We start from the raw sequence: 19,295 nt of genomic DNA on the forward strand, positions 1-19,295 counted from the left end.
GCGTTGTACTCGTTTCTTTTTGCTTTCTTAGTACTTCGGTAGGCCGGTATTGTCTGTTGATGGCTGCCGATTTTAACTGTTTCATTTTGTTTTCAATTTTTGAGGTTTTCAATGTATTTGTACTTCCCCCAAATATTGAATGAAAAATGAGTGTTAGTTACTTGGCTGCTTTTCAATTTTGTACTTTCGCGCTTTTCTTTGAATCCGTAGACTTGCTGAAAACCTTTTGATCTTGCGAGCTCTTTAAATCCGTAGATTTGTTAAGAGACTTTTTATCTTTGCGAGCTCTTCAAACCCGTAGATCTGCTAAGAGACTCTTTAGTTTATGAGTTCTTCAAATCCGTAGATCTGCTAAGAGACTCTTTAACTTTGCGAGTTCTTCAAATCCGTAGATCTGCTAAGAGACTCTTTAGTTTTGCGAGTTCTTCAAATCCGTAGATCTGCTAAGAGACTCTTTAGTTTATGAGTTCTTCAAATCCGTAGATCTGCTAAGAGACTCTTTAGTTTATGAGTTCTTCAAATCCGTAGATCTGCTAAGAGACTCTTCAGTTTATGAGTTCTTCAAATCCGTAGATCTGCTAAGAGACTCTTCAGTTTATGAGTTCTTCAAATCCGTAGATCTGCTAAGAGACTCTTTTAGTTTCCAGACTCTTCAAATCCGTCGATCTGCTCAGAGGTCTGGATTGTTCTTCCGATCTCTTGTGGTTCGGAAACCTGGGCAAGAGATCGCTAGTCTGCCTCTTAGTTATGCCTTCGGCGATCCGTGGATCTGAGCCGGAGTTTTATAACTTGATTCGAGCGACTGTTTGTGGCGAACAAGTTTTATTTGGTTATCGCGAATCCGAGGATTCTGGACGATTCCCTGAAGTGTATGATTTGGTCATTCCTTGCATTTTATCAAGGAATGGGCAAAGTCAACCTGTTTTTAGTCTCGGATTGATCAGATCCGAGGCTGCATATATATATAAGGGGACAATAAATATAGAGATAAGTTTAATGAAACACATGGTGCCAATGGCTTTCCTCTTCTCATTAAACAACTTACTTGGCTTACAGACAGAGATCATACAAAATATTTCTTGAGAACATCGGTATTCCAATGGTTCTTCAGAATTGTTCCATCTAACTGTTTCAGCATAAACGTGCCTGGCCTTTTTTCGGAGTGGATGATGTATGGTCCTTCCCAAGTGGCTGAGAGTTTGCCATGGATCCGTCCTTTCTGAACCGAGGCAGCGTTTCTGAGCACTAGATCACCGACTTTTAGGGGTCTGGCGTTGACTCTTCGGTTATAATGCTTGTTGACCCTCTGCAAATAGGCTGCGTTGAGTGTCCTTGCATCGTTCCGAGCTTCGTCCAGTAGATCGAGAGCTTCAGACAGAAGTTGGTTGTTGCTTTCTCCCTGGAGCCCATCATACCTGTTGTATGCCTGGATCCTCAGGCTTTCTGTTCCGATTTCCACAGGGATTACGGCTTCGGATCCATATACAAGGTGGAACGGTGTTTGCCCGGTAGCTTCTTTCTCAGTGGTCCGAAGGGACCATAGCGTTCCGGGTAGCTCTTCTAACCACTTGTTTTTGTCATCCTCGACTCTTTTCTTGAGTGCATTGAGGATGAGTTTGTTAGCAGCTTCGGCTTGCCCGTTGCTTTGTGGGTGGCAGACTGCCGAGTAAGCTAGGTGTATGCCAAACTGTTTGCACCACTTTTGCAACGGGGTGTTGTCGAACTGTTTCCCGTGGTCGAAGACCATCAGTCTTGGTATGCCGAACCTTGTGATGATGTTCTGCCATATGAACTTGCGGACCTGAGGTTCGGTGATGGAGGAGACAGCTTCGGCTTCGATCCATTTGCTAAAATAGTCGACTCCTACAATCAACCACTTCTTCTGGTTCGTCGCTGAGGGGAAGGGACCAATGATGTCTAACCCCCACTGTGCGAATGGTAAGGGATACAGTGTTGATTGTAGGGTTTGAGCTGGTTGATGGATGGCTGGTGCGAACTTTTGGCATTTCTCGCATTTCCTTGCCATCTGCTTTGCCTCGGAAACCATAGTGGGCCACCAGTACCCAGCCCGAAGGGCTTTATGTGCCAATGTCCTACCTCCAATGTGGTTTCCGCATATCCCGAGGTGGATTTCCCTTAGGATGTAGTCAGCGTCTGTCGGACCCACACATTTTAGCAGCGGAGCAGAGAATGATTTTCTCATGAGCTCTCCTTCGGCGCTGATGATGAACCATTTGTTGAATCTTTTCAGTTTTCTCGCTTGCAGCTTATCTTCGGGAAGTTCTCCCCTTTCTTTGTATGCAACTACTGCGTCCATCCAGCTAGGTTCGGTACGTAAGCTGCATACTGTGGTGGGTAGCAAGTCAATGCTTCTCTCTTGGTGAACTTCCACGTGGACCGACCTGTTTAGGTCGATGAGTGTTGAGCTTGCGAGTTTTGACAGTGCGTCTGCTTGCCTGTTTTGTCCTCGGGGGATGAGGATGACTTCAAAGGATCTTAACTTTGACGTTAAGGATTTAATTTTTGCTAAATAGGCTGTCATGCTGGGCCATTTGGCCTCATACTCCCCTCGGATCTGGTTGGCTACAAGCTGGGAATCAGTTTTGAGGCGAACATGCTCGGCTTCCAGGGATAAGCAAAGTTCTATCCCTGCGATTGCGGCCTCATATTCGGCCTCGTTGTTAGTTGCTTTGAAGCCGAACTTCAATGCATACTCTATGCTTTTCCCCGTCGGGGGGATTAGTACAACTCCTGCTCCTGAGCCGTTTACTGTGGAAGATCCTTCAGTGAAGACCTCCCAAGTGCTTTTCGTGTCATCCAGCATTTCCTGGTATGAGCACTCGGCCAAGAAGTCTGCCAATGCTTGTGCTTTGATTGCTGTCCTCGGCTGATATTTGATGCCGAACTCTGATAGTTCGAAGGCCCAGGCAGCCAATCTTCCTGACCTCTCTATTTTGTCGAGTACTTTCTCGAGCGGTTGGTCAGTTAGTACTGTGATCTGGTGGGAGTCGAAGTATGGCCTTAGTTTTCGTGCAGCTACCACTACTGCATATGCGACTTTCTCGATGAGTGGGTACCGGGTTTCGGCCCCTGTGAGTGTTCGGCTGGTGAAGTAGATTGGCTGTTGCTTCTTTTCTTCTTCCCGAAGAAGCACTGCGCTGACGGTTCCGGGGCTAACTGCGACATATAGGTACAGGGTTTCCCCCTCCTTTGGTCTGGCCAGTGTCGGCAGTTGAGCTAGGTGGGCTCTGAGTTGCTGAAAAGCTTCTTTTTGCTCCTGTTCCCATATCAGTTCGGGATCCACTTTCCTCGGGACCCCCTTTTTCTTGACTGGTTCTGCTTCTCCCCCGGGGAGGTTCTTTGGTTTCAGTGCTTTGAAGAAGGGGGCTCCCTTGTCCGAGGCTTTTGATATGAACCTTGTCAGTGCGGCTAACCTGCCGGTTAGCCTCTGCACATCTCTCTTGGTCTTCGGCTCGGGTACATCCAATGCCGCTTGGACTTTGTCTGGGTTCGCATCAATTCCTCTTTCGCTCACCATAAATCCGAGGAACTTCCCTGACTTCACCCCGAAGACGCACTTTTTTGGGTTCAGCTTCATGCTGTATTTCCGCAGATTTCCGAAGGTCTCTGCCAAGTCTTTGACATGGTCTTCCTCCTTGATGCTTTTTACGATGGATTCATCCACGTAGACCTCCACGTTCCTCCCTTTCTGGTCGGCGAAGACGTGATCAACTAACCTCTGGTAGGTGGCTCCGGCATTTTTCAAGCCGAAAGGCATCATTTTGTAGTTGAACACTCCTGCGCTTGTGATGAACGCTGTCTTTGCCCTGTCATCGGGGTGCATGAATACTTGGTGGTAGCCTGAAAAGGCATCCATGAAGCTGAGCAGTGCATGGCCGCTGGTGGAGTCAACCAATTGATCTATCCTTGGCAGGGGATAGCAGTCTTTGGGGCAGGCTCGGTTCAGATCTGTGAAATCTACGCACATTCGCCATGAGCCGTTCGCTTTTTTGACCATCACCACGTTGGCCAGCCACTTCGGATACATGCATGGTTCGATGAATCCGGCCTCTTGCAACTTTTTTACCTCCTCGGCGATGGCTTTGTTTTTCTCCGAGGAGTAATTTCTCTTTTTTTGCTTTATTGGCCGAGCTTCAGCGTTGACGTCCAGCTTGTGACAAATCAGCTTCGGATTTATCCCTGGCATATCTGCTGCTGACCACGCAAAGATGTCTTTGTGATCCCTGAGTAGTCGGATCAAATCGATTCGGAGCCCCGAGCTTAGGCCCTTGCCTATTCGGACGCTCCTGTCTGAATTATCTTCGAGGAAGATATCCTCCATTTCTTGATCTGGCTCAGGAGACAGGGTTTCGGGGCGAGCATCAACTTCTGCGGGAGATAGGCTGCTCGTGCTTGCTCTTCTCCTTTTAGCCTCGCTTTCCTCTCCCGTGGCTCCTTTTTCTTCCTCGGGGCCGTCCCCTAGTTTGGGTTTTCGGACAGCAGTGTGGCAGGTTCTTCTCGCCACTTCTTGATCACCTCTGATTCGTTCGGCGAATCCTGCATCCGAGACGTATATCATCAGCTGATGGTATGTGGAGGGGACTGCTTGCATCTTGTGAATCATGGTTCTTCCCATGATTACGTTGTATACGGAGTCGCAGTCCATCACCAGAAATTCGTCCCGAAGGGTTTTTGCTGCCTGGCCTTCTCCCACTGTGACTGGCAGGGTGATCTTTCCTCGAGGGATAGCTGCGGATCCGTTGAATCCGATCAGAGGGTAACTGACTTTCGTCAGTGCTTCCTCTGGTTCTTCGAGGATCAGCTGCTCGAAGCAGTTTCTGAAGATGATATTGACGACACTTCCTCCGTCGACTAGCACTCGATGCACGTTGTGGTTATTGAGGTCCATGGAAATGACTAGAGGATCGTCATGTTTGTACTGGACTCCGAAACAATCATCAGCAGTGAAGGTCATGTTCGGGGGGTGTGGCTGGTTGTCTCCCACCGCGCTGAAGTTGACCCGATGGGAGAGGGCTCTTAGGTGTTTCTTGCTGGCCTGGCCAGACTTCTGCCCCCCGAACACCACCAGGATGTCGTTTTTCTTGTGTCCTGTTGCTTCGTAGACCCTCTTCTGGGGTTGCTCATGTTGTTTGCCACTGGCGGCCTTTTCTTTTTCCTCCCTTCGGTCTAACAAGTACTGTTTCAGGTAGCCTCGGCGAACGAGGTCCTCAATGTTGTCTTTCAGCGAGTTGCATTCTTCGGTGTGGTGACCGAAGTCATCATGGAACTCGCACCACTTGTTCTTGTTTCTCCGAGCTGGGTTGGACTTGAGCTTCCCCGGTAGTTTCCACTTTTCATCATTTCTGTTGAGGCTAAATATCTCTTTTCGGGGCAGAGCTAGTGGAGTGTAGTTGGTGTATTTGGGTTGAAGTTCACCCCTTCTCCCGTCTTTCTTCGGGCTCATCTCTCTAGCTCCTACTTTCTCTTTCCCCTTCCTTGAGCTGCCCTCGGGCTTGCTCTGGGTATTCTTTGTGTCTCTCGGATCCGACGATCCCTTCAATCTTGCAGCGGCCTTGTTGAACTCTTCGGTTCTGATGAACGCATCAGCCATTTGGAGCACGTCAGCTATTCTGGAGGGGTTCTTCATTGAGAGTTCGTCACGGAACTTCCCTTCCTGGAGCGCGTGCTTCAAGGCGAAGATGGCCACGTCTGGCTGCAAGTTTGGTATGTTTGTTGATTCCTTCATGAATCTGGCCATGAATTCTCTCAGACTTTCGTCTCTTTCTTGTTGGATTGAGGTCAGTTCTGCTGTGGTTCGCTCGGGGCGATTGTTGCTCACGAACTGTGTGCAGAATCTCTTTTTCAGCTTTTTCCAGCTCTTGATCGATCCCTTCGGCAGCGATCTAAACCACTCTCCCGCCACTCCGGTTAGCGTGGTTGGGAAATATTTACACCAACATGCTTCGGAGTAGGGACTCAAGAACATTTGCTGCTCGTAGGAGATGACATGATCCCTCGGATCTGTGATTCCGCTGTAGGTTAGGTGCGCTGGCAGTCTTACCTTCGGTATTTCTTCCATGATCAGCTCGTCCGAGAAAGGGGATGACGTGGGAGTCATGATTCTTTTCCCGAGTCTAGCCCTGATGCCTTCGTTTGCCGAGGTTCTGTGATTAGAACGTTCGGGCGTACGATGGGGGCTAGGGGTTCGATCATGCCTCTTGTCTCTTCTTCTCTCTCGGCTACTGACCTCGGGTCGTTCGCCAGATCTTCTTGGCTCGCCCACCCCGAGTCTCGTATGGATCGAGGGTCTTAACCTTGAGTGGACCGAGGGCCTCAACCTGCTGAGCACCGAGCTTCGGACCCGAGTGTTACGAGTAGTTGATTCGCTTTGGAGAGCTGTTGGAGTAGGCGATGGTCTCGCAAACCAATCTGGTTGCTGTTGTGCCCTTTTTTGGGTGTCCCACGTGCTTTCCATCCACCTCGACGTCAAGTGTGTACCTGTCAAGGGAAGGAGTTCTCGTTCGGGTCTGGACACTTCCGCACTGGGTGGCTCGTTCAGCCTTCGCCTGGTCCTCCTCTCTTCTCTGCGGTCATTTGCCAGTCCTTGCTGCTTCTCATTGAAGAGGAAGTTTTGCATGATGGTCATGGCCGCAGTGAGCTCTTCCCTAGTTGGAATCGGAGGTCCTGCATTTGTGGCGGTCGTAGCTCTGCTTGGCTGTGACCTCGCCATCGATTGAGGGTGCTCCTCTTGGTCAGATTCTGAATCTGACCGCACCATCATATCGTCGTCATTGTTGTTAACAACATCATTCACCATTTTCGCGGAAAGAGGTGATTGATGTCTTTCAAAGGCTTTGAAGTGTTCTTCCCCACAGACGGCGCCAAATTGTTCCGGTGTTGTAAAGATGGAAACAATGGGCTTCGAATGAAGGCCCTTTTGTATGTGTTGAAGATCTTGCTTGTTTGAATGAGTAGAGTCCGAATTCACCTGCACAAGAGCAAAGTCACTAGCCTCGGGGGTGTTTCCGAGGAAAGCCCCTCCGATGCCTAAGTAAGAACGATGCTCGGATTCTAGAGAGAAGTTCTCTAGAAGAGTAGTCTTAAGGCGATAAATTGGACGTCCCTTGAGGTGTGAGCCTTGGCGGTCTATTTATAGTGTTTGCATAATAAATGCCCATAGGTCATTTATTGCTTTTGGGCCTTGGGCCTTGATGGATGGCTGACTAGCCATTGGTAGGTTTGATGCTGTTTGTTTAGTGCCATTGGGCTTTAGACTTAGTGGCCCAATTGAGAATCAATTGGGAGCCCAATATTTTTAGAAACGACAAAAGTCATTACAAAAATCCATTGACGTTACAGAGAATATTGGTTTTTTTGCAACAATTGTGTCGTTCTTGCAAAAGGCAGTAAATCATGGTAGAAACAACCAATCATTATAAACTATTCTTTACAGAGTTAGACTTATGTTACAGAATAATCTGAAATTAACCAATCCAGTCCTCCACCCTCCTTTGCACACCAAGCCACTGCAAAATACTACTCCACACACAAAGAACAAATGAGAGATACTCTCATTGTCTTTGGCACACAAACAACACAATGGAGTAAAATGCAGACTAATTTTAAGTAAATTATCACAAGTGTTCAACCTTCTTAAAATGGCCATCCAAGAAATAAAGATGCAATTGGGAGGAGTCGGGTTGTTACATTATTCCGTAACATTTTCCTCCATTGGACACTAGTGGGCAGTGGCATCGCTTCTCATCTCATTGTAACACTTACCAATAGAAAAATGTAGTTGACGAAGCATGTTAGTCCCACAAGAATTTACGTTTAACACTCAAATGTCTCACTTTGAAGAAATAATTTGCAAGAAGATTTCTCAAAAGTATTCAAGTATAATTAATATGTTAACCATTTCTTAAATGTGTCATAAGTACTCTATATATAGAGTTCTTCATGAAGAGTCACCGATGAAAATAATATCCAACGGGTTACATCTAAAGCAACCGTCACAAAACCGCTCAAAAACGGATATTTAGACATTCGCCCGACGGGCGAGCGTATAAACTCGCCCGAAGGGCAGGTTTCGCCCGATCGGGCGCGCATACAACATTTAATTTCTCATGAAATTCGCCCGACGGGTGAGCTAATGCTACGCCAAAACCGTTGCAATAGCCCAAATAACCGTTGCATTCGCCTGGAATAAACTCTAAACATATATTATACTACCTCCTCAACTCCTAGTATAATACACACTTCACATTTAACTCATAAACCTATTTACTCTATAAATGTTCCACCAAGATTTTCCTTACAACCCTAGAAGTTTGATTAGGAACCGTCAAGGTTGTAAGGTCCCTGTTCTCACATAAAAAATATGCACCCATTTAACCCAAACCTTGTCTTACTTCTTAGCAATAATCTAAAGAAGCTTATAGATGGCTATTTTGTTCAAAAGTTTAATATTAATGATGTTTATCACACCTGCACTTTTAGGAAGACAAAACTTATCTCGAGCAACCAAGTTTCTTTTTGTAGTACCAGAAACACCTGACCATAAGAAATTTCTACAAGCTGCTTGAATAACTTTGAGAACTTTCTTAGGCAAGATAAAAACTTTATACCAATACGTTAGAACTCCAAATAACACAGTTTAATGAGTTAGAGTCTGGCCGTATAAGAGAGTAGTTTAGCAGCCCAACTATTGATTATGGAAATGACATTTTTATTAGAGGCTGACACGCAACAATCGAAATTTTCTTGGAGGATAAAGGCACTCCAAGATACTTAAAAGGCAATTCTCTTATAGAAATATGAAACTCCTTAAGAATAGAATCCCGAACATCACGAGAAACCTGTCCAAAATAAATGGAGGTATTGGCCTGGTTAGCTTGGAGACCAGAAACAGAAGAGCATTTCTGAAAAGCACCATACAACTATCTAACAGAGTTTGCATCACCCTTTGAGAACAACAAGAGATCATCAGCGAAGCACACATGATCAAGTTTAGCTTCTTGCATTTGGGATGATAATTGAAACTCTTATTGCTCTTCAACTCAAGCAAGCACCTATTTAAATACTCCATACATAGAACAAATAGATAAGGAAAGATAGGATCCCCCTGTCGAAGTCTCTTCTTTCCTTCAATAGACATAGGCATTTCATCATTAACATCAAATGAATAGGAAACAGTAACAAACATATGAGTAAAGCCACAAGAATGCCATAAGCCAAGAAACAAACATACGAGGAAAGCCTAACTCCAAAAGAAGAAATTTGACAAAAGACCATTCAACGGAATCATAGGGCTTTTGCAAGTCGATATTAAGCATGCACCTAGGAGAAATATTCTTCCGACCATAGCCTTTGACCAACTCATGGCTCAAAATAATATTATAAAAATAATCTTCCCCTGGACAAAGGTCGGTTGACTTTCATCTACCAAACAAGGCATAACATTGTGTATCATATCCTAACACTTATAAAGCTTCACACTTTAATTACTATTCACACAATAGTGAATTACCTGTATTGCCCCCAATTTCCTTCATATTTATTTTTTTGTCTTTTCCTTAAGAATAGTGTACTTACATTTATAACCTTTGGCTTAATGTTGACACATTTTTCTCTTTCTTTGGGATGACTAGATGAGATCTTCACCTCCGCAACCCCTTTCATTTTCGAACCAAGCTCTCATCTATTGCATTTCACAAATTATAAATTTCTTTTTAAAAAAAACTCTAGGGGTAACAACATAAACTGTGTTTATTATATTTAACCTTTCTAAAAATGTTTTAAGACTTTAAGAAAACATGATTATAGAGTATGGCTACGATTTGCAGGCCTGATTCTTTGTTTGGCTCAGGTCTCAGGATATGTTTATGGCATAGACTTGTTATCAAATTTCAGAAAACATGGGCATTGTTTTTCTCGTGCTTATGCTCTGTATTACAATGATATTTTCATAAAATAATTTAGGAGTTTTTTTTTATATATTCAATGATGGTTAATGTTTGGGACATAGAAATAAATGATAACTGATGTGAAATAAAATACAGTGTGTATACAATATCAAGGTAATGTGAACACTGTTCAAAATACTTTTCATTGATTGTTAAAACTTTGTTAATAATTAGGTTTCTTGACCAAAATATTTTGGCAGAAGGTAGCATTAGCACAATATGTGGAGGGCAGCAAGATTCAAATGCAATCCTTGGATTTTGAGATTGCTGATGCCCGTGAAGAAAATAATTCCCATGCTAAAGCAAGACCATGGATTTCTTCTCAAATGCATGCTCGTACAAACAATGGTGTTTTACCTCCATCTTCTCAGAGCTATAGTATTTCCACTTCCTTTTGAGAAATGGTAGACGCTTAAATTTCAGTATACCACACTCAAGGACGAGAACTTATTACTATAATCACATGCTTTTGCGATTTATTGTTAGTTTTCATTTGACCAGTTGTAAAATTTATGGCCTTTCTCATTGAATAGTTTGATTAACACAATGTACTCATAAATTTTTTCTTAGAAACACGTTGCTAATGTTTATTGTAAATATATTATGATTTTGTATTATCAATTATATGCAAATCGAACTTTTTTTTTTAGAATGTACCATAATTTTGTAAATATCGATCTTTTACACAATATTTCTACAATATAATTTTGTATACTTTGGGGAACGTGCGCGCTAGCGCACGGTCCAACAACTAGTTTGTTAAAACCATAGAAATGATTTTATACAAAATAGGACAAGTAGTTATGGGCCTAAAATCTTTCATGGAACAAGCATTAGGGATTTTAGGTAACAAAGAAACGTAAATGCAATTTACATCTCTCATCATAAAACATGATTGAAATAAGTTTTTAATTTCTGCAATGATAGAAGACCCGATTATATGCCAAGTTGCTTTGTAAAAATGGACATTAAATCTATTGATACCTGGAGCCTACATAAAACCCATGTCAAAGAGCGCTTGTTATTCAATTATATTTATATTTCTCTATTTCTTGTGGTCCCCACACTTATTCACATCATTTTCTTTTTACTATAATAAATAATTCACCCGCTACCCTACTTTCATCTTATTTTAATAAATTTAACCCACTCTCCTAAAACTACATGCCGATCAAAGTGTCTATCTTTTTTAAATATGGAGGGAGTATAAAACATTTCCGTTAATCATAAGTAATGCATTCATAATTGAGAAGTAACGGGTTGTATTTTCTATGTTTCTATATAATTGTAACACCTATTTTTATCGCGCTATCCATATATTTTACTTTGCTAATTTTTTTTTATGACCTATATTTAAGGAAAAATATATTCATGTGAGATCTTGTTAGATTCGTCTTAATATTTTTTGAATGTTATATTTTTTTTAAAAAAATACTTATAGATAATTATGAATATAAATATGAAAACTTTAAGTCCCAATATATATTTGAATAATAACTTATTTTAATTTTTTTACTTAATCTTTCTTAATTACTCAGGTCATACTTATAAAAAAGTTAATTGTTACACTACTTTTTTTAGATAATCAATTGTGTGCTTTTACAAAAATATTTATTTTTTGTTATTCAATTTATAACAATTGATACTTTAAGAAATTTCTTATGTTTATAAGTGAATTAGAAGAAAAAAAACAAAGTTTTATTCGGAGATACCAATCAAGTAAGACTTGAAAAAATAAAGTATCTGAATATAGAAACTATTCTGAAAATTCTCATATTTAGCAATTCCACTTGTATGGACCCGGTCCACGCTATAATTAGCGTGGACCAGGGTATTTTTGTAAATTAACTATATCTTCATAATAGTAACTATAAACAAAATATAGTCATTCCGATAAGAATAACTATTTTATATAGAGAGTAACTATATGTTCTGTAAAGTAACTATATCTTCATAATAGTAACTATGAAAAAATAATAATATAGCCATTTCGATAAGAATAACTATTCTATCTAAAGAGTAACTAAATCATATAGAAAAGTAATTTTAACTGTAGAACAATTACTACGAAGTATATTTTAAAATAAACAATATAATATAGATGCTTTAGAGGTCATATAGTAACTTTTTCGATTATAGTTACTATTATTTCATATATTTACTGAAATAAAAAAAAGATTAACTATCAAAAGTAAGAGTAATTATAACTCTTGAACAATAATTAAGAAAACATTAACTACATGATTAGTTGTTTTTAGCCACGACATTCTAATTATTTACATCTATTCAATAAGACACATTAAACTCAAATGTTTTTGAACTAAAAAGTACTAATCGCCACGTACACGTCCCTTCTTTACACCAACACGTCCTCTTCTTCGACGTCTGCGTCCTCTCTTTTCTCTACCACGCCCTTGGTTTTCATTGTTGTCAAAATTTTCTTCTTCTTCTTCTTCTCCTGCTTTTGTTTTCCTTGCAGAAGTTATTCTTCGCACGACTTCAATTCTAGATGAATCATCCTTGTATTTCTGAATTAATAATATATAAACTAAGTTAAGTGTGAAAAAATGACATAGTAACTATGTAAAACATATAGTTTCTATTATGCACCATATAGTAACTCTTAGAATTAATGATGGTAAGATATTCGCAGAATTGCAGACATAGTTATTATTGTAGTCATATAGTTACTGTCATAATAATATAGTCACTTATATTACTAATAACATAGAGACCAAAAAAACAAACATAAAAAGAACAAAATGATAACATAGTAACTATTATAAACATATAGTTACTATTATACATGATATAGTATAGTTTAATATTAATGATAGCCATATATTAGCAGAGTTGCATATATAATTATTGTTATGATCATATAGTTAATGTGATCATAACATAGTAACTCTTATTAATAATAACATAGAGGACAAGAAAAAACATAAAAAGAACATTATTATATACATAATAGCTATATCAAACATATAATTACTATTATACAAGATATAATACCTATAAATATTATTCATGGTCATGTAGTCACATAGTGGCAGACATAGTTGGTGTGATAATAATATAGTAACTCTATCACTAAAAATATAGAATAACATCAAAAACATGCACAGACCATAATAAATTAAAATAGTAACTATTTCAAACATATAGTAACTATATAAAACATACAAATAGTATTGAAGAAAATAAAATATGGTAACTAATCATGATAAAATAAACATAATACATATTTCAAACATATAGTAACTATATAAATAATATAGTAACTATTGAAGAAAATAAACATATGTAACAAATCATGATAAAATAAACATAGTACCTATTTCAAAAATATAGTAACTATATAAAACATAGGGACTATTATCATAATATAATAACTATTGTACACACATAGTAACTATTATAATCATATAACCACAATCTAAGAAGCGAACAAAAACAACTCTAAATAACATAATACATAAAGTAATCGTATAAACTGTTCATAACATAATAATTATCTTAACCACATAGTTACTGTTTTAAACTAATAACTTTAAAAAAAAAATAGTAACTATTTTAAACACATAGTTACTGTTTTAAAGTTATAGTAACTTTTTAAAAAATATAGTTACTCTAAAACTACTACTAACATAAACACAACGGACATTCCAGTGACTATTAAAAACACTATTTCGCAACATAAATTAAAGGTAACTATATCATTTATATACTAACTATGTGAAACACTAACCCTAATTTCAACAAAACAACAAGCATTTCAATCACTCACTACTACAAAAACCGTGGTTTCACGACGCTTTGGCCTCGACGCCAAGGAAGAGCGTTGGACTACATGATAGTCCGCGCGTCGTCTCGACGCCTATCTGTGTCGTCTAATATTCTCGATGAATATAAGCGTCGAGAGTTTACTTTTAAGCCATGTGAGGCGCACGTGTCATACTTTACATCCCCGGGTCCAATATTGGGGGAAAACTTTCGGCATTCAACCCTAAACACCGCTCTCTCTCTCTCTCTCTCTCTCTCTCTCTCTCTCTCTCTCTCTCTCTCTCTCTCTCTCTCTCTCTCTCTCTCTCTCTCTCTCTCTCTCTCTCTCTCTCTCTCGGATCTACATGAACAAGAATTTCTCTGCCTTCAGATCAACATGAACATACATGTATCCTCCGTCGACATTTCTAACTCAACTTTCAGGTAATAATAATTTCCCTTCATTCAAGCTCTCTTATCATAGTTTTTTCTTATCTTCTTTAGATCTTGAATGTATTACTAGGAATCTGATTTGCTCTTTGTTCTTTGATTGAGTGAATTGCAAGTGTTATATTATTGTTATTAGTTTTATCAATCAACTCAATTCAAAAATTTTATACGATAAATTAGTTTTTTTTTTCTTATTTAAACGAGTTTAGGGTTTCTAATGAGCCGATTTATAGATTATTTTTTTCTTGATTCTTTACTTATCTTCTTCTTTGGTAGAGAAATATTGGGTGAACTAAAAAAATTCCAGTTACATCTCACAGAATCTAGTTTCCTAAGTTTGGTAAGGCGCTGGGTAATTCAAACAATACATCAATGCAGTTTTTTATGTTGATTTTTTTTTCTTTTCTATTCTTGTTAATTTTAGATTTGTGTGTTAAGGGTTTACTTTCGAATTTGGGTAAATTGATGGTTGAAGAGAATATCATAGTCATATTTCATCTATTGAGAGAAAAATTTTGGTAAATTAATGTTTGGTGCCTCCATTGAGAAGAACTGACATTGTTATTTGTGTTTCTTCTGTAAATTTCAGATATTCAAGTAGTTTGTTTCTTCAATTTATTTCAAGGATGAATTTGGGGATAAAGTGCTTTCCGTTGTATGCCTATACCATTGCCATGTAATTCTCAATTTCTCACTTTTCTTTTACAGTCATATTTCATCTATTACGAGTACAATTTTGGTATAAATTAATGCTTGGTGCCTCCATTGAGAAGACCTGACTTTCTTAAGTACATTTCAGATGTTCAAGTAGTTTGTTTCTTCAATTTATTTCAAGGCTGGATTTTGGGGATGTTGCTTTCCGCTACCTATACCATTGCCATGTGATTCTCAATTTCTCTCTTTTCTTTTATAATGCTTTTATAAATCCTCAGTTGGCAATGTTATTATTATTATCCCAAAAATCAAGCTAATGAACTCAGCAGAGGTAAATCTACCTTCCTGAAACCTTACCTATCAATTATCTTATGTCCTCTTCTTGATTTGAATAGTTGGTTACTTCTTGGCAAAGACCCCCTCCAATTTGTTTTGGTGGTGAATAATCTAGGCAAATCTGCTACACGACAGTCCAACTTATAAGTTGCATATCAATTATAAACCCCTACTAAGAATATAAATCGCCACCATCTGCTTTTGGTTCTCTAATTAGCTATTATATCAGACGGGGATATGCATACCTGGTACATCACTAGTCACATGGCCCACATCCGACTTAAAAGAAACCTTTGTGCTCTCTCGATCCGAAACACTAATTTTTCTTTTATCATGAGAGTTGCTGCTTAGGTGAAGAGTTTAATTGCTGATTGAGGAACATTTTCTGAATAACACAGAATACCAGGTAAAGATGCAACTACCAGTCATAAATATTTTTTATTAACAATAACTTGCAATGAACTATACCCAGACTTGGACTAGCAACTTTTTTGGGTAGTGACCAGACTTGGACTAGCAACTTTTTTGGGTAGTGACTTGGACTAGCAACTAAATAGCCTTTTTTAAAATTATTTTGGTCTTCAGTTTGATTTCCATTGGCTTTGGCCCGACGGTTTCAGGGCTGAATTTATGTGAACTAGCAATAACATTCTTCTTTACAGAGTGAATATGCAGAGAATCTGTTTCAATGACATTAGAAGCTATGAGCTTAGTTATTTATTGATTGATATAATATGTAGGCTTATAATGAGAAAGTGGTAAATTTCGTTCCTATTTGTCTAGATAGGGCTTAAGATTTAGGACTGTGGAATTAGTTTGGAAAGGTATTTAGGTATCGATCGTCTGAAATTCTATCTAAGTTTCAAATCTTAACCTAGCTGTGAATCAGTATTCTCAATTACGAACATGATAAAATTGATATTGGGCGTTAGAAAATGAATGACAGGTTTGGGCAACAAATCGTAACTTAGTTGTGAATCAGTATTCTCAATTATGAGCATGGTTAACTCATGGCGAAGCAGTATATATGTTTGAACTTGAAAGTTTGGCTTAATATACCATTACCTTAAATCACTCTGATGAAGCGTAACTATCAGTTGGGTGATGCTATAGGCTGTGAACTGAAGGCAGGGGATGGGGTTGAGCAGGGAGGTGATCAAACATTCAAACATACACGTTTCTATTGCAGTTACATAGAGAATGTTATGTGTATGCCCTGGAGGCCTTGATTTGGCAACTTAGAGCACTAGGTTTATGTGGTTGATACCAGAAATCTGTGAGTTAACTAATTATCCACTTTTTGTTTGCTTCTGATTTATACCTTTCACCAGCTTTGAAAGGCAATGTAGGAAGGTATGATCCTCAAAAAAATCTCCAGGAAATGATGAATTTCGGAATCGTAAAGGATGTCTTTTAACTTAATCCATAAGGTTTTTGTCTCAGATGAATGTGAGCTTGTTGAAAATGTATTGTTTAGTGTATCTTCAAATCCCATTGAATTTTTTTTTGTGCTGTTTAACTGTTATCACAGTTCTTATTCTTATTATTACCGTCAAATCTGAAATTTGGTTGTTCATTAGGGTTAGAACATTCTAATTGTTCTTAATTGTAGCTCATATCATAGGCTGATAACAACTTAATTCCTTGTGCATCTGTTTCAGCATTGCTTGTTTCTTTAGAATTTTTTTTGCAAGTTTTGATCTTGTTTGGTTTTATCTATGAGTGTCTAGACAACGAGTATATGACATGTTCACTTGAGTAATTTTTGCATGAAATGGGCTTGTATTTTTTTTTAATTTTTTTTTAGATTTTAGACTTATTCTATCATTCATTTTAGCCTCAGGGAAACATGGAGTAAGATTAACGAAGGCTTTATTACTAATGAGATATGTAATAGTAGTGTTCTGTAAACATTTCTTACTAATGTGGCTTGTTTGGTTATTTTTGTGTGATTTGTCTTGCAGTTGCTATATAGTAAGAGATGAGTTATCGCAAGAGGGTTAGACCTGCAACAAGTCTTGGGAATGGCACACCAACGAGTAATTATTCTAATTTCTTCTCAATAAACTGTTTTTGTATTTGATCGCCTCTCTAAATCTCCATGAAGTGCCTTAAATAGAAAAAGTTCTTATAAACTGATCGGAAGTTCCTATTTATCTTGTGCTATTAACAGTGGAATAATTGTTGTTACACCCGTCACATAGAAAAGAGCAATTTGCAAGTATATTTTACCCTGGTCATGAAAACCTAAAAATAGGTTTTCAAGAATGAATATCATTCTAGCAAGTTGAGAGATGAAAGGTCTGCAGAATTTATGAAGTACAATGATGTTATGAAAGGTCTGCGTAATTTATGACCTATCATTCGAGGGAGATGCGGGTGATATTCTTGATTTTATAAATGTTCTGTTAAGGACCTTAAGGTCATGCAGTTAATAAGTTAAAGCTATAGATGGCATCTCAAAATCCAAAGCGACATTTTTCTTGTAGTTTTTCTAGAATCATTAATAATCGCAGTAATTAGAGTTTACATCAAACAAGTACATGTTCATTGTCATATATTTTGGAGTATTTGGACTCTTGCCTTCATTTTCCTCATTAAACTAAACACAAAAAAAGCTAAAATTTTTCATATTTCCTCAACAATATTGTTCTATCTTTGTCACCTAATATTATGTCTCCTTTTTTCAGTCCACTTTCAAATGTCTGGGTGTGGCTGAATGGTTGCAGACCATGCATGTGGTTAACCAGGATTTTCTTGATAAGAGTTTGAGATATTCCCCGTTACAGTTTTAGCATAAACACCTTAGAGTCTTATTAAACGCCAGACAGTCGGCGATAGGAATTATGCTACCCGGTCTTCCTTGAGTATTAAGACCCTTTGAGGGAAGAAATATAGATGGCTTCTCTCTAACAGTTTCTTCAACAAACAGAAGGATACTAGCAAGTAGTGGGACTCGAGTTGGCGTGAATGTGAGGTTTGTTGAGAAGGTTCACAATCTTACTTTCGTGAAATAAAATATTTTTTTCGGTTAATCAAGCCATATAATGTGATGAGCATTGTGTCCATACCATCTATTGTAGCAACCTATTTTGATCAAACTGGGTATGTTAGCTAACCTGTCTGGATCCTGAAATTTGTAAGGAACTGTTTTATCTGTAGCAAATGTAGGACATATGTTGGGTGAACTTATAGAATTATATTGAGTCAGATTAGGAAATCGGTGGAGTGATATAATAATGTTGAATCTCCACATTCTATATTAATGCTCATGTAGTAACATTAATGCTATTTCAGGCGGGTTACAAATTGACAATGCAAACGAGCTATCAAATTTTTTGTTCCAGAGGAGTATTTAGCTTACAGCCATGCCAGAAGGTAATTTTACTATATGATATCCGTGCATGATATTGTCACATATTTAAGTGCAGATTCTTCTTCGAAGTTTTTTAGACTATGCACTGGATTTATTTCTCTTTTTTTTTTGGATTTGCAGGCTTTACTGTATTAAGTGTGCTAAATGTGCTGAAGGATGAGCCTGGCATCAGTTCTTTGAAAACAAGAACTTCAATATAAGTTGTTCAATGTCTTTAATGTAAACAAATAGTAGAAGTGTGCATAATATTACAATGTTAATGTACGATACTAATAATTATTTTGTTGTAGTTTATATCAATTTTGAACAATTCATGTAAGACTCATTTTTTCTTCCATTTATACATAAGTAATGAATAGATTTTCTTGTCGTTTATTCATTTTGATCTCTATGGTTAGTTTTACCTTCACTGAATTTTCTTTATGTGGATAATCTTTTAAGTACATCGTCGGTTGGAACCCCGAAATGATATTTAGTAATAGCTCTTAATTCTCGACGCTATTGTAATTAATATTATACAATAAAACTGGACGATTTTGGGGGTCATATTATCGTGCTCATTTAGACTTAAAATTCCCGCTAACACAAATTTCTAGACGCTTGTAGGTGTAGAGAACATTTAAATAGGAAAATGTTGGACAAAGAGGGAAAATATCTTATCAACGCTATAAATCGGACCTGTGGACGCTTAAAAGCGTCGAGGCTGTCGACGCTGAAGGAAAAAGGAAGTCGCCAAAAAGCGTCTACAT

At 38.4% G+C, this 19,295-nt stretch overlaps 1 long non-coding RNA gene across 5 annotated transcripts; it reads left to right on the forward strand.

Moving 5' to 3' along the window:
• Positions 1-14,058: 14,058 nt before the first annotated feature.
• LOC110803643 (uncharacterized) lies at positions 14,059-18,904 on the forward strand. Of its 5 annotated transcripts, none has more exons than XR_008930110.1 (6): positions 14,059-14,174; positions 14,770-14,856; positions 14,980-17,209; positions 17,861-18,147; positions 18,468-18,548; positions 18,667-18,904. It is a non-coding gene; the product is annotated as an uncharacterized lncRNA (long non-coding RNA). The 5 variants fall into 5 exon arrangements; XR_008930111.1 differs by lacking the exon at positions 17,861-18,147 and having other exon boundaries at positions 14,980-15,576; positions 17,135-17,209; XR_002537520.2 differs by lacking the exon at positions 17,861-18,147 and having other exon boundaries at positions 14,980-15,061; positions 17,135-17,209.
• Positions 18,905-19,295: the final 391 nt, after the last annotated feature.

The sequence above is a fragment of the Spinacia oleracea genome, chromosome 3 (genome assembly GCF_020520425.1).
Source record: "Spinacia oleracea cultivar Varoflay chromosome 3, BTI_SOV_V1, whole genome shotgun sequence".
NCBI classification, from domain to species: Eukaryota; Viridiplantae; Streptophyta; class Magnoliopsida; order Caryophyllales; family Amaranthaceae; genus Spinacia; species Spinacia oleracea.